The sequence below is a fragment of the Trachinotus anak genome, unplaced genomic scaffold, assembly GCF_046630095.1.
Source record: "Trachinotus anak isolate AG129_WGS33_773 ecotype Australia unplaced genomic scaffold, CSIRO_AGI_Tana_v1 ptg000031l, whole genome shotgun sequence".
NCBI lineage: Eukaryota > Metazoa > Chordata > Actinopteri > Carangiformes > Carangidae > Trachinotus > Trachinotus anak.
Window position 1 is genome coordinate 915,017 of NW_027273882.1, and position 13,510 is coordinate 928,526.

The following is a 13,510-nucleotide window of genomic DNA, read 5'->3' on the forward strand; positions in this document are numbered from 1 at the left end:
CATTTGAGTACTGACTGAATTAATTGATTTGCCCTTGTTATTTTTGGTAAAATACATGTTTATCTGTTTTTTTGTATTAGTTAGCTGTATTCGCAGGATGCAGTTTATCTACCTTCATGGAAACCAAGGTCTGCAGAAAATCTAAGAAATCAAGGCACAGCAACTTAATTCACAAAACTGATGAATAATTTTTGCATTATGTAATTTCACTGTATTTTATGGAGGAACACTTTTAGTTTCTATTGTGCACATGCATGAGGACACGCATGCACAAAGACGGCACTACTTGCATCCACCTTTCCATCAGTGATCAAGTTGGTGGAAACGTAGCAATGGAAAGGCAGTGAAGAAAAACATTAATGTAAACAACGCAGGGTTTAAAATATATTTAAAAATCTGTTTTGATGGTGGGCTATTAAACGCAAACAAAATATTCATTGTACCTCAAGGATATGTCCAGTGTGTTTTGGTGAGAAACACTGAATGTGAACACAAATTTTGTTTGTTTACAAGAAAACTCCTAAAGGCACTTATAAATATCACTTGAGTTGATTTTTCTAAATGAATGAATAAATTAATGGTTACATAATTTCTGCCTGTCTTGTTGCAGAGACAAAACAAGAAACAAAGAGCCCAGAAATGATTTTTCTTTTTTATCCATCTTGAGGAAAATCCTAAAGCTAAAAAACAAAAAGACATCAAATTATTCTGCATTCAAAAAATGCTCTAATCAGTCAAGTTTTACACATAGTTAAAGCTGTTAAAGAGAGAAAGAGAGCAGACTATTACAGAAAAAAGGTGCTTCATGTTAGTGAGAGGACATAAACAGCGTCTAGCTCTCCTCTGGCTTCAGCATTATGGACCATCTGTGGTCTGTCTGCACACACACTTCAATGTAAGTGATGGAAAAACTAGAATTAAGCCAAATTTAAAACAAGAAGAGATTTTCAGCAGTGGCACAGCAGAGACACTGTAGCACACTGTGTGTGTGTGTGTGTGTGTATATGTGTGTGTGTGTGTGTGTATATGTGTGTGTGTGTGTGTGTGTGTGTGTGTGTGTGTGTCTGTCATTTTGTTGAAATCTGTAGCACTGGGGAATTCAACCCTTTTCAAACCAATTAAAGAATATTTTTAATTTAAACGCTGCAGAATTGCTTTATAAAAACACATATTTTGATCACACTTTCCAGCAAATCTGATATGGAATGATCTGAACAGTCACATCTTCAGGAAACAGACATTTATGGCCTTGTTTTATCCTGGAAGAAAACATGTTGTCTTAATATTTTCTCCTCTCTTTTAGTGTTTTATGTCTGTCTGTCTTTCGACAGCCTGCTTTCACTCGGTTTTGGTTGCACGCTCCTGTAAACCAGGCCTGTTCGGACACTGATGCCACAAATCTTTGGATTCATATTCAACTGTGTCACCACTGCTTTCATCACAGCAAACTTTTCACCCAGGCTTCGATGGCTCATTACATAACCAAAGTTAGGATGAGGTGACACTGTAAGTTTAGTTTTTTTTAATGATATTTATTATATAACTGTCACAGTCGCACCTTTATAGCTGCAAACCATAAACTCTTCCGCTCCACTTCCAAGGAGAGAGTTCCCAGACGATCAGCCGAGATCCCGGTGACCTTCATTGCATTTCACCACTCAGCCTGAGAGGCCTGACCTGTAGCAACACTCCACAGTTCAGCAGCTACACAAGTGCTTCTCTGCAGCTCATCTTTATCTTCACATCATCTGTCTCTCTGGTTTACAGTATATGACCGCCACATGCACACACATGCACACACATGCACACGCACAACATGTTTGTGTGAGGAAGAGGAACATTCTTCAGAGGTTTATGAACGTTCTTCAGCTTTAAGACACAAGAAATATGCAGTAATTAAATGATTGATGGAATAGAAATATCAGTGTTTGCAGATACCAGATAACCAGTGATGAGGACTTGATTAGCTTTGTTAATAACTTGCAGGACAAAATGGGTTTTTTGCGGGGTGGAAGTGGGAGGTCCCTGGGCAAGGTACTGAGCAGACAAGTATCATCTGTGTATGAGTGTATGTGTATTAGGAATGTGTTGTATGAATATCGGGGAATGTGGTGTAAAAAGCAATTAGCATGGTCGTTAAGACTAGAGAAAACTTTATATAAAAGCAGTTTCTTTACAGTTAGTTTTCGTTAGGTTGGTTGATTATGTGTTTTGAGTCTTTGCTTTTTTTTTTTTTTTTTATTCAGTGCAATCTCCATCTTGTCAGCAATGTTATGCATCAAATTTTCACTTTGCACCATTGTGCAGGTTCATTTGATGACTCTACTTCACCACTCTCTCTTTTTTCAAACACACTAAAGAAGATTTTTTTTCTTCTACAACAACACAATACACCTTAAATCATATAGGTACTGTTATGGTCGTGGAAAAGGTAGCACTGGTACTAGGGGAATTGATCACCACTAGAAATACTGCTGTACCAGCTTCTAAATGTCATTTTGGAAATATTGAGGTTAAGGGTCAAAGTCCCCAACGTTCCTTATGCAAGTTTTTAACTAGCCTCCAAAGGGGTCTGCAAAATGTCCTGTTGTCTTGCTATTTCATCATATAATTCTAGAGGAGAAACTGCCATTTATATATTTTTGGCCTAAACAGTCAATTTTAATAATGCTGACACAAAAGACAAACAGGCTAAAAAAAAAAAACAACTAACAATGTCTAATTTTTGTGCAATTCAATGTGAACCACTACTCCTTCCCCAAAATGTCCTGAAACAATACTGAGAACGTCCTGTCCTCGATTGCTACAGCCGTGATCATGTGCTCGTTTTTGTCAGTTTATTTAACCTCTGATGCAGTCAGTCCTTTAGCTCTGTACCATTTAGCTGAGTGTTGCAATCCCATTGAAATGCCTCTAAAAATGTCAATTTCAGCCCTCTTTAAAAACCACTGATGAGCGCTCCTTTGGGACTGTGAATGTAATGTGAACAAACTACAGAAAAGCAACAGCAGAAGAATGCAAGGACTTGTGGGTTTTAGGACACAAATGACATCTGACAGGCTGCAGTTCTTCATGCTTGAACAGCCAAGCATTACAAAATGAACTGAGGATGAATTCAATGTGAAGGGATGCTTAGATTAAACAATTTGTGCCGTCTTCTCAACTTTTATCACCACCAAAAAAGGCTGATGACATATTAATATAAATTAGAAAGACATATATATGTATGCTGCCTGTTTTTATATATATATATATATATATATATATATATATATATATAAGGTTTCACTTCAGATAGAAATAAGGATTCTTAGAACTGACCGATGAGTGAAAAATAATATGCAAGTCAATATAGACTAAATGTTTTCCAGTGTAATTAGAGTAGTCACAGTATATGAAACACTCTCTGCTGCACATCAGACTCAAAAAAAACGTTTCTATCACCAAGAAACCAGCTGGAAATGGTGTTCTTAAAGTGGAAAATCCATATGACACCGAGTAATCAGCATGCTGTCAAATCAAGCCATTGATTCTGAGAGAAGAAGGAGCCCAAGTGTCTGTAAGTTAAAAAAACTCTGAGTGAGTCCTTTTCAGAGGTAGCGGAGCATATTCGCGGGAATAAATGAAAGTGGAGAGGAGGACGGTTGGTTGTTTAGTGGGTGATGGGTTTCTAATCTTTCCAGAGCGTCCACCTCTGAACGTCCAGTATTCAGTGCCTCTCACATCTCACTCCCGTTGCACTGCATTAAGCCAACTCATTTTTCACAGGAAGCTGAAAATACGCCTGTCTGCCAGGACCTTTATCTCACGAGCGGAGAATGCCATTAACCGCCTGCTCCACTCTCTGCTGTTAATCACATAGAGAGGAAATGTCTTTTTATGTGCTGAAAACCATCTCTCCTGAAGAAGGCAGCGAGAGTTTGTGTGTTTTCTAAGTGGCATGTCAAAATTACAAATTGCACACTTTCCTGTCTTGTTTTTTTCTTGTCAGTCAGCGTGTGGTATTTGATCTTTCAAGCACCCAGAGACTTTATTTATTTGCCTTCTTGGGATTGACAGCAAAGAAACACTTAAATGTCACACTAATTGTTGTCACTAAGGGAAAAAAAGAGAAATCAGTGAGATGACAGCCGTCAAACAAACCCGCATGTCAATCTGCATCTTTAAAACGGGAATTTCTCTGTCTTTGTGTCTTCCTGTGTTTTTATCATTTCTCACTGACTTGTAAGATGTTTTTAATGTTCTATTCTTTTTGTTGTACTATTCTTTCTCACATAAACATTGCAACTTTTATGAGCAGTTGCATAAACCAGTTCAAAAGTAGAGAAGAGTGGCACACTGTGTCTGTAGAGCTTGTTGTCTTATTAAAATATGATTGTTGACATGTTTCCACCCTAGGCCTTCCCCTGAGTGTGAACCAGCGTCTTTTATCTGACATACTGTACATCATGCAGGACAAACAGCTATCAACTAATGCACAGATATCTTTACAGCAGCTTGACAGAAAAAAACACAATACTGTTATCAAATTCCATATTTAGCTCTAATGTGGTTGAAAGCTTTGGCAACAACAAGTAAGTTGGACCTTGTGTGAAGAATTTATTAAATTTAAAGTCTGTTTTTTCTTTGTCTCCTCTGTATTAAAAGAATATTTTGACATTTTGGGAAACACACTTATTCGCTTTCTTGTTAAGAGTTAGACAGGAAGATTGATAATGGCTTTCATGTTCATACACTAAATATGAAACTACAGCCCACAGCAGGTTAGCTTAGCTTTGCATAAAGACTGGAAACGGGGCGGCAGCTCTGTCCAAAGGTAGCAAATTCTCCCAGCTAACACCTATAAAGCTCACTAATCAACACAGCACACCTTCCTGTTTAATCTGTGCAAAATAACAACACTTTGTTTGGAGTTATGTCCAAGACAATTTCCTGGCTGAACCCACTGACTTCAGATGAATACATATATATAACGTCTGAATTACTGAGCATTGGAGCTGATGGATAGATGGATTTTGTTACCTTTGGAAAGAGCCAAGCTAGATCTTTCCTCCTGGGTCCAGTGTTTATGATAAACCCAGCAAAAAAAAGCTGCTTTATATTTATCTCACAACTGTAAGTGTGATATCAATCTTCTCATCCAACTCTCAGCCAGTAAATATGCATGTTTCCCAAAATGTTGAAGTGCTGCTTTTAACTGAAGTTGAATTTTTTTATTCTGCACTGTTTAGCAATGATAGTCGGGTTAGTTTTTGTGATATAATCTAGCTTTAGGCTGTTTGGTATTACCATTTTACTGTCTGCTGACAGCAAGCTCAGCCTGTTGACTGATGTTGGCACTGCTATAACATTTTAATGATGAACAGATGTTGATACAACACCAACTCCCATTAACCCTAAAAACTTGTATAAATAAAGCTAAATCACAGTTGAGACAATGTACACAAACAGCCAGCATGGCTCCCTGTATCTCATAGAATAATATCAGTTTCCAAAGCTGCTCTAATGTGATTTTTTTTTTTCCAGCAAAGTATGTGCTGCGATCACACTGAACTTTTGCTTTCTCAACAGAAAGAGATGTAGCTCCTTACATTGCTCTCTTTGTTTGTCTGTCTGCCCTTGAATTTCAGCTTTATTCACTTCAGACTGCATTAGTGACAAGAGATGAGAAAGGATCTAAAGCATGATTTCAAAACATGAAATCAAACAGTTGAGTAAAAACATGTCCGAAATAAAGCTGTTAATGGACTCGCTAAATATATATATATATAAAAAAAAAAATAACAGAAAGTAAAACCATTCTGTCATATTCAGCAACTAAGATCGATGTGTAACAATAGAGGATCTTAGAAGGGAATGGGGTGTTTTTATAGTAAGAGACAAAATAATAAGACAAAATCTTCAAACCTGTCTCTCGGTGGAGATAATTCCCCTCCTCATTGGTGACATTTAAAGATTTCAGAAAGCTTGGCAGTGTTTTCATTTTCTTCCACTAATACCTGGAGCTTTTCTCTCTCTGTCAGCAGATTAAATGTCGGCAGTGTTGTAGTGGCTGGTACAGCAGGCACGAAATTTTGACTTCTTGATTTCACGCCTCTTCTCTCTTATTCAACTCTGATTTCCTGCTTTTTATGTCGTAGGTGACATGTGAAAGCGGTCAGAGCGAATGCATGCGCAGATGCAGATCAGCGCAGATCAGTGTGTATTCGTGTCAAGGTCGATCAGAAATAGGTGGTATGAGGGTGACAGAAAGGATTTAATGGCACACTATTAAAAAAAAATCCATTGAAGTCAGACCACATTCAGCTTTTTCCATCTTCATTTTCCACCTAAATCAACTGGACACGCTGGTTCGGAGCGGCCAGCCTCCCACCTTTGAGATCGGCTGTAATGTGATTATTTTAACTGATGTCAGGAGAAAATGGCATCCAGCAACACGGATGCTGGGGAGGGTCTCATCTTATGTGATGGTCTGACATTAGTGGTGTTACATAACTGTGACCTCCAGCTCTGCTGCCATCGACTCTAGTAGAGTCTTCCCTCCACCACCACCACCACCACCCTCCCATATCCTCTGTAATCATTCTGCATGCATGGCTTGAGACACAAGCCACAGCTCTGTGACCAAACAAGCTGTTGACACTTGCCGAGACGTTCTCCTGATCAGTTGATGCTGTCAGCTGAGACGAGAACAAGCAGGAATACCAGCCAGACTGAGAGCTCACAGAATCAGACCCAGGGCTGTGTTACCGATTTCACTACCAACACTGATGTTCTGGAGGGAAAATATAAACCTGGGTGAACTATGACCTCCAGACTGTGACCAACATAAAGCTGCTAATATTGTAAGGAAGTGAATTTGACTTTGTAGGAGTTGATGTCAGCTTAGCTTAGTACAAAGACTGGAAACTGAGGGAAACTGTTAGCCTGGCTCAGTCTGGAGGTCACAAATTCAGCCCAGTAGCACCACAAAATCTCACTAAGCAAAAAATGATACCATGTCTGTCCAATCTACACCAAAATAAAATGTAAAAACAACATTGTGGTTTATGGAGGTTTATATGCAAACTATTCCTACAACATCTACTATCATACATGTTTGTGTTCTGTGCCCCAACCACCTCTATTCTACAGTAGGTTAGATATTCTCTGATATAGTGGTTCCCAACCTAAGGGTTATGACCATCAAATGAGGTCAGAAGACAAATCTAAGAGCCTTTTTCCACCAAAATGATCGAGCATAAGCAGGTTTTTTTAAATGTGGGTTTCGCCCCGCTAATTAAAGCCGACTGACCCCTTTTCCACTGCCACTGCCTTTCTGTTCGGACTGAGGACACACACTACTGCAAGGAGCAGAGCACCCACACACATAGATGCAGTGGAGAGAGAGTGAGCTGCTAGCTCATCTCCGGGTTGGTCCTCCTGTAAAAGTGTTGGAGCCTCCGATCAGTGATTGCTGCGCTCACTCTGTCGTCCCCGAGCTCAGTGTAGCCCCAGTGTTTCTGGTTTAACAGCGCTGTGCTGGGCAGGTGACAGGTGTGTCTACAGTGTCTGTGCTCTGCATGACGTCACAGCACAGGGAAGGGGCGAAAACTAAAGTGTTTACTGGGGTGTTGTGTTTATATCAATGCTGATCGGAGCCAGAGCCGATAAACACCAATAAATACCCATGTCAATTGCAGAGTCGTTTGACCCGCGTGTGAATGCCAGTTGTAGTCTTTTCCATTGCCGACAAAAGCCAGATGTTAGTGGGTTTTTCATCAATAGAAAAGGGGCTTAAGAGGTGAAAACGTGATTAGGTGGATAGAAAAACTGACAAAAAGATTTCTGTCACAATAAATTACATTTATATTTGCAAGTGGATCATTTTCTCTCTAAAACTATTCAAATAAAACAGGGAGGAAGAAAGTCTAGTTGTAGTTCTAACTGGTAGACATGCAGCCAGTGACATGGGGTCAATTGTAGACATTGCTTCATTTTAAGGGGTCACAGGCCGTCAGGTTGGGAACCCCTTCACCACCTCTTGAATATATCTCCTATACTCCTATACTGGCTGGATTTGCACTAAATGAAGAGTCACAACAGGAAGTCGGCCATGATGTAGAAAACTAAGATATAAACTTAGTGTAATTTAATTCTTAAACATATTCTTCTTCTTCTTTTAAGACACAACAAACAGTGACATGCACTGGTCCTTATAAGCCTTTTCTGCACTTGAAGCTAAACTTTATTCTGGGTATTTGAGTTAACGCACTGACTGTTTAACATCACCTTATAGAGTCAGTGAGGCTGCCCTGGAAAAGTCCTGAAGAATCCAAAATCTCTGCAACTGCAAATTATTTAAATCAGCTGAAAGTCTAAAAAATGGGTACAGACCAGAGAACAACCAAATAAACTGTTAAAAGAGCGTGTGCGCTGCTGTTCTGCTCTCGTTTTCTCTCCATCCCTTGCTCTCTTTTCTGCTTGTTCTATAATCTTTTATTTATACTAAACTGTGTTGTTTCTCTCTCTCTCACTCTCTCTCTCTGTAAATGTGCTGCTGCCGTCTCGGCCAAGTAAGACATCCTTTGTCTCAGCAGACCAAACCTGGTAAGAGAAAAATTGAATAAATAGTAGGAAAAAATAGACACGTGGAGGCCTACATGTGGAGTCTCACGTGAGACTTCTGCTCATTAAAGTGTCTGGTGTTAGATCATCGGTGGGTCTGTGGTCAGAACAAACACATAACTAATGGAGTTTCGCCAGGTTGATTTGATAGAGCAGCACTGGAGAGGGACAATCAAACAAGAGATTTATAGCCATCAAACATCAAAAAACATGCAGCTCCTACATCAATGCAATCTCAGAGTATGGTTCTGTAGCAGAAGGCCTTCTACTTATCTTACCTATAGGGAAGTATTCATTATCTCCTTTGAAATTTCCACCTTAAAAAAAAAAAAAAAAAAAAAATCAATCTCACTGATCTTATCTCCTTCTTACCCATTCCTTCTGAGACTTTTTCCTTCTTCAATGTCGCAGCACATTGAGTTCAAAGCTGAAAAAGCAACACCCTCTCTTACAAGAGTAGACAGAGCTTCAGGGAGGATCTGTCACATGTCAACCTTGGAACATCATCTCTGCTTTGACAGCCAAAAAATAGTTCTTTGGGTTTTTGGTTGTTTTTTTTTTTTTTTGTTTTTTATTGTTTTTTAACATCCTTGCCTCATGTCATAGATAGATATGTCAGGTGAGGAAAAAAAACAATATGTACGTCTTGGAGACTTCCACCTAATACAGTTGCATGCATACACATTATACAAGGACAACAAAACCTTACAATCACTGCCAAGTAGAGCAACACATGCCAGAACAACAGGGAATCCCTGCACAGATACAAGCTGCTGTGGCAGATGTCAAAGCTTGACAGTGAAATACTTGGATGCGTACAGACCAGTTTTTTTCTCCTTACTCCTAGCCTAAGGTGTGTGTGTAAATGATTGAAATAGGTATCACATCACAGCCTGCATGGCACAATGTCAATTGTGCCCTTTTAATCTAGAAGGAACCGCTGAGAGCCTTGGAAATGTTTCTGACTTCACCATGGATTAACATCAAATCTGCAGTGCTGCTCCTGTGTCACTTGTGATTAGGTGTCCTCCAAGAAGATCTGCAGGAAATTTTGCCAGGCCCTCCGTACCCCGCACACCCCCGCCATGTCGTGAAGCTCTTCGATGGTTAGATAATCAGGCGAGATATGAGCTGAAGTGATTGTTGTGAAATCCATACACACCGCTTGTGTAAGATCCACAACAAGGAATGTAGCGTGGATTCTGGACAGTGAAATGTAGAGGGAATAACGACGGTATGACCACTAATAATAATCATATTGTGACTTTACTCAAAATCATAGTTATCATACTGAACACTGTAAGCATTTTTTTTGCAAACATGTTGAATTACAATTCAGAGACTCATGCTCAACCCCCAGAATGAGACCAAGTACAGGAGGAGATAATAAAGCTCAGTTACAAATGTGGACCCATAGTCCCATCACAACTAAAAACTGAGAAATCCGATAAAAATGATTGTAGTTAAGCTGGAAACAAAGAACAAATGGAAAAAATCTATCACAGCACTTTAGCATAACAACCTTAAAAGGAGCTATTCGTAGGTTTTCCTGGAGCTACTAGCCAAAGTTAGCATTAACAGCTGTTCTCTACCCAGTCTTGCAAAAAGCTTCAGCCATTGTTGCGTTTAATAACGCGCCCTCTGAGCAGCGCTACTCCATGAGGGCTGACTGGACGCTACAGTGACTCGGTATCAGAGAGTGACAGGATGGTCCAGCCGGTCCGCGGCTAGCTGATTAGCATGATAACTTCAGTAAGAGAAAAGAAGTCATACAAATAGCGAGAGGGTTGCTTTCCGCAGCTGGAGAGTGAGTAAAGGAATGGAGCTCGATACTAAACTTGCAACGTTTCTCCTAGACTGGTTAGTAAACAGCTGTTAATGCTAACATTAGCTATGTAGCAATAGCAAAACTTACAAATATATAATTTAAGGAAATAATGCAAACAAGTATAATAGTTTGTCCATGAAAATGCTGAATAATTAATGTAACCCAAACATTTTAGCTTGATTCTGCACTGCATTTCTCCAAATCCGGGGATTTGCTCTGGTCTCATAGAAACAGCTGATTAAAATGCTATAATGTCTGTACACGATTGATACAAACTTCACTCATACCACTCCCCTGAGTACTTTAATGTCAAGGGGGCTAGGTGTGTGCGAAAAGTGAATAACAAACGGGGAAAGTGCAATCACAAAGTGGTGATCAGAGGGTTGATTTTCTTTTCTGTCTCAAGAATACTTCACTGAAATCTCCCGAGGGGATGGGATGCTTAATAATTTCTCTAAAGCCACGTGTGTTTGATGGCCTCTTCAGGCCACAAAGGGACTGAAGAGAGCACCAGTTCCTGCTCCTAGCACACTGAGCACCACTGGAGAGCGATTGTGTAACCAATGACAGCCCTCAGCGGCTGATGCATAATCACGACAACTGTCCTGGTGAGTTGCTGATACAGTAGATAATGGTTAGAGAGAAGACAAGTGGACAGGGAAGACAGTGGGTCACAGGTCAGGCGTGTCTGCGTCAGAGGTTTTGTCATCTTTCAACAAGGCATAACAAAGCATTTTATTAACATTTTGCTAAGCCAACAATAAAGTTCCTGGATTAAATGAAAGGTCACAAGCTGCAGTTTGTGTCAGAGATGAGAAAACACACAATTAAGCAAGGTTTTATGGCTTTTATTTTCTTGCCACAGAGATTGCTTGTAATGTCTTTCCTGCAATGATTTTCATTTGACAGTTGTATTTTTTTTTTTAATTCATCAGTGAACACACTCGTTTCTGTTCTGTGTTTGTTGTAAGGAAGCTGTTATCCATCATTGCTTGTCCATAAAACACCACTAAAATCTACCCAGTCCTTTGGAAGCTGCCAACTTTCTGCTGAGGCATATTTAAAGTCCAGAAAATTATGGTGATTTCACCCTCACACAAAGAGAATCTGTCCTTGTGTTACTGTGGCCAAATATGGTCTTGGGTTACTGACCTAAGCTGTGTTGCAGCAAGTCCTGCTCTGTCATGGAACAATGTTAAATAATATCTCAATCAATTTCAAACTTCCGAAAAGTGAGTGAGTCAATGTGTTTTCTATATATAGTTTGGCTACAGATTTTCAATCCTAATTTGGCCTTCTTTCCTGATTCATCTCCCTCTTAATCTGACCTTTCACTTACACATACGATTTACAAAATGGAAAGAATGACATTTAGAGGAATAGCTCTGCCTGGAAGTCTTTCTTTGTGTCTGGAGAGTTCATCGTAGCTACTGTTTATTCTGTTCCGGTATTAAAAGCTCAAGCAATACATTTCAGTCCAGTAAATCAATATATAAACAGTGCCAGTGGGTGAGCCACAACAGGGAAGACTATATTGCAGCCACAGGAGGACTGTGAACACCTGAACGTGATCACATGAACCATAAAACTGATTATTTCTTATCTTTCCTTTTGATAATACAACTACAACTAACTATAACCAAGAAAGTAATTCCCAACAGGGGTACTTCTGCAGTTTTCTGGCAGGGGAATATATCCACATACTGAAGGAGGAAAATAAACAGCCAATTATATTACAAATTGATGTAATACTGATCTTTAGTATGTTTATAATAATCAGTAAGCTGTCCATGAGTGTTGAAGTTGAGAACGTGTGAACACATTAGGAGCTGAGCAGAGGAGCTGAAATAATTAACTCAATGTAATGATGGAACACTTGAGTTCAATTGTTAGCTAAAACCAATGGATAAACATGAAATGGTAAGGAGATCATGGTCGTGGATAAATAGTTGAAAAAGTTAATGAATAAACGGTTGAAATATTTAATGAATTATCAGGTGAAATGATTAAAAAGGTGAAATAGTTTGCTAAAAGTAATGGATAAAATTTGAAACCATTCGCTGAACAGTTAAAATTGCAACAAGTCCTCCAACCTGAACGACCATGTAAGTTGTTATCCGTAGATGTGACCCAAAGGAGCATGCCAGGAGCTGGTGTCCTGGTGCATTGTCGTGGTAATAACAATAAACACATGGTTAAGGTTGTGGAACAGTCGTATAAACGAAACAACGTTGGCTACTGATGACTCCTGCGTTTTGACCCATCCACCTCTCCCAAACCTCCTCTTGATGTGGACTTTGTCGTTCTTTATACTACATCACATCATTTCCTCATTTTCTCTCATCATAATTAGTACTGACCAGAGGTCATCTGACAATAAAATGTAACTATGGGTCGTAATAAGCTCTTTGCACAGATGACCCACAGGGTCATTTTTAAGTTTTTAAGTGTCTCTGACATTGTTAAAATGGACAAGCACATGCAAAAGTTAGCTATAAGTAATGAATAAGTGATTGATAATCCAACTTCTGACACTCTAGGTGGTAGTAATGTTAATGTAAACTTGAAGGAGCCTAAACACTAAACACAGTTTAATTGTATTAAAAAAAATATCCACTTTTTTAATAGTTATTTATACTATATCCCTAAGAACATATGTGGAACATGACCATTCATGCCGATGAAGGGGCTCTTGTATAGGCCTATATAGAGCCACAAGACCAATGCTACAACCAATCATACCAATAACAAAACCAATCCGTCAATCAGTCTCTACTGACAGTATTTTGCCTCATTTGCATGTTTTGATCAATGAAGGAAATGAGGAGGTCTGACCTTTAAACAGGGTGTGTAATAACCTTTTAATGAGCTAAGCCACACTAGTCTCATCACACTGCACTCTTTCCTCCACTCACTGTATGTCAACAACCACATTAGTCGTGACCATCTCCAACTCGTGCTCTTTTCAACTCCATGTGAACATATGCTGTGTGCCCAGTGAAAGGGTTTCCAGGAATACGCTGGTCTGTGTTGGAAATAACAGTTATTACAATGATTCATGGTGAGTGTTGACAT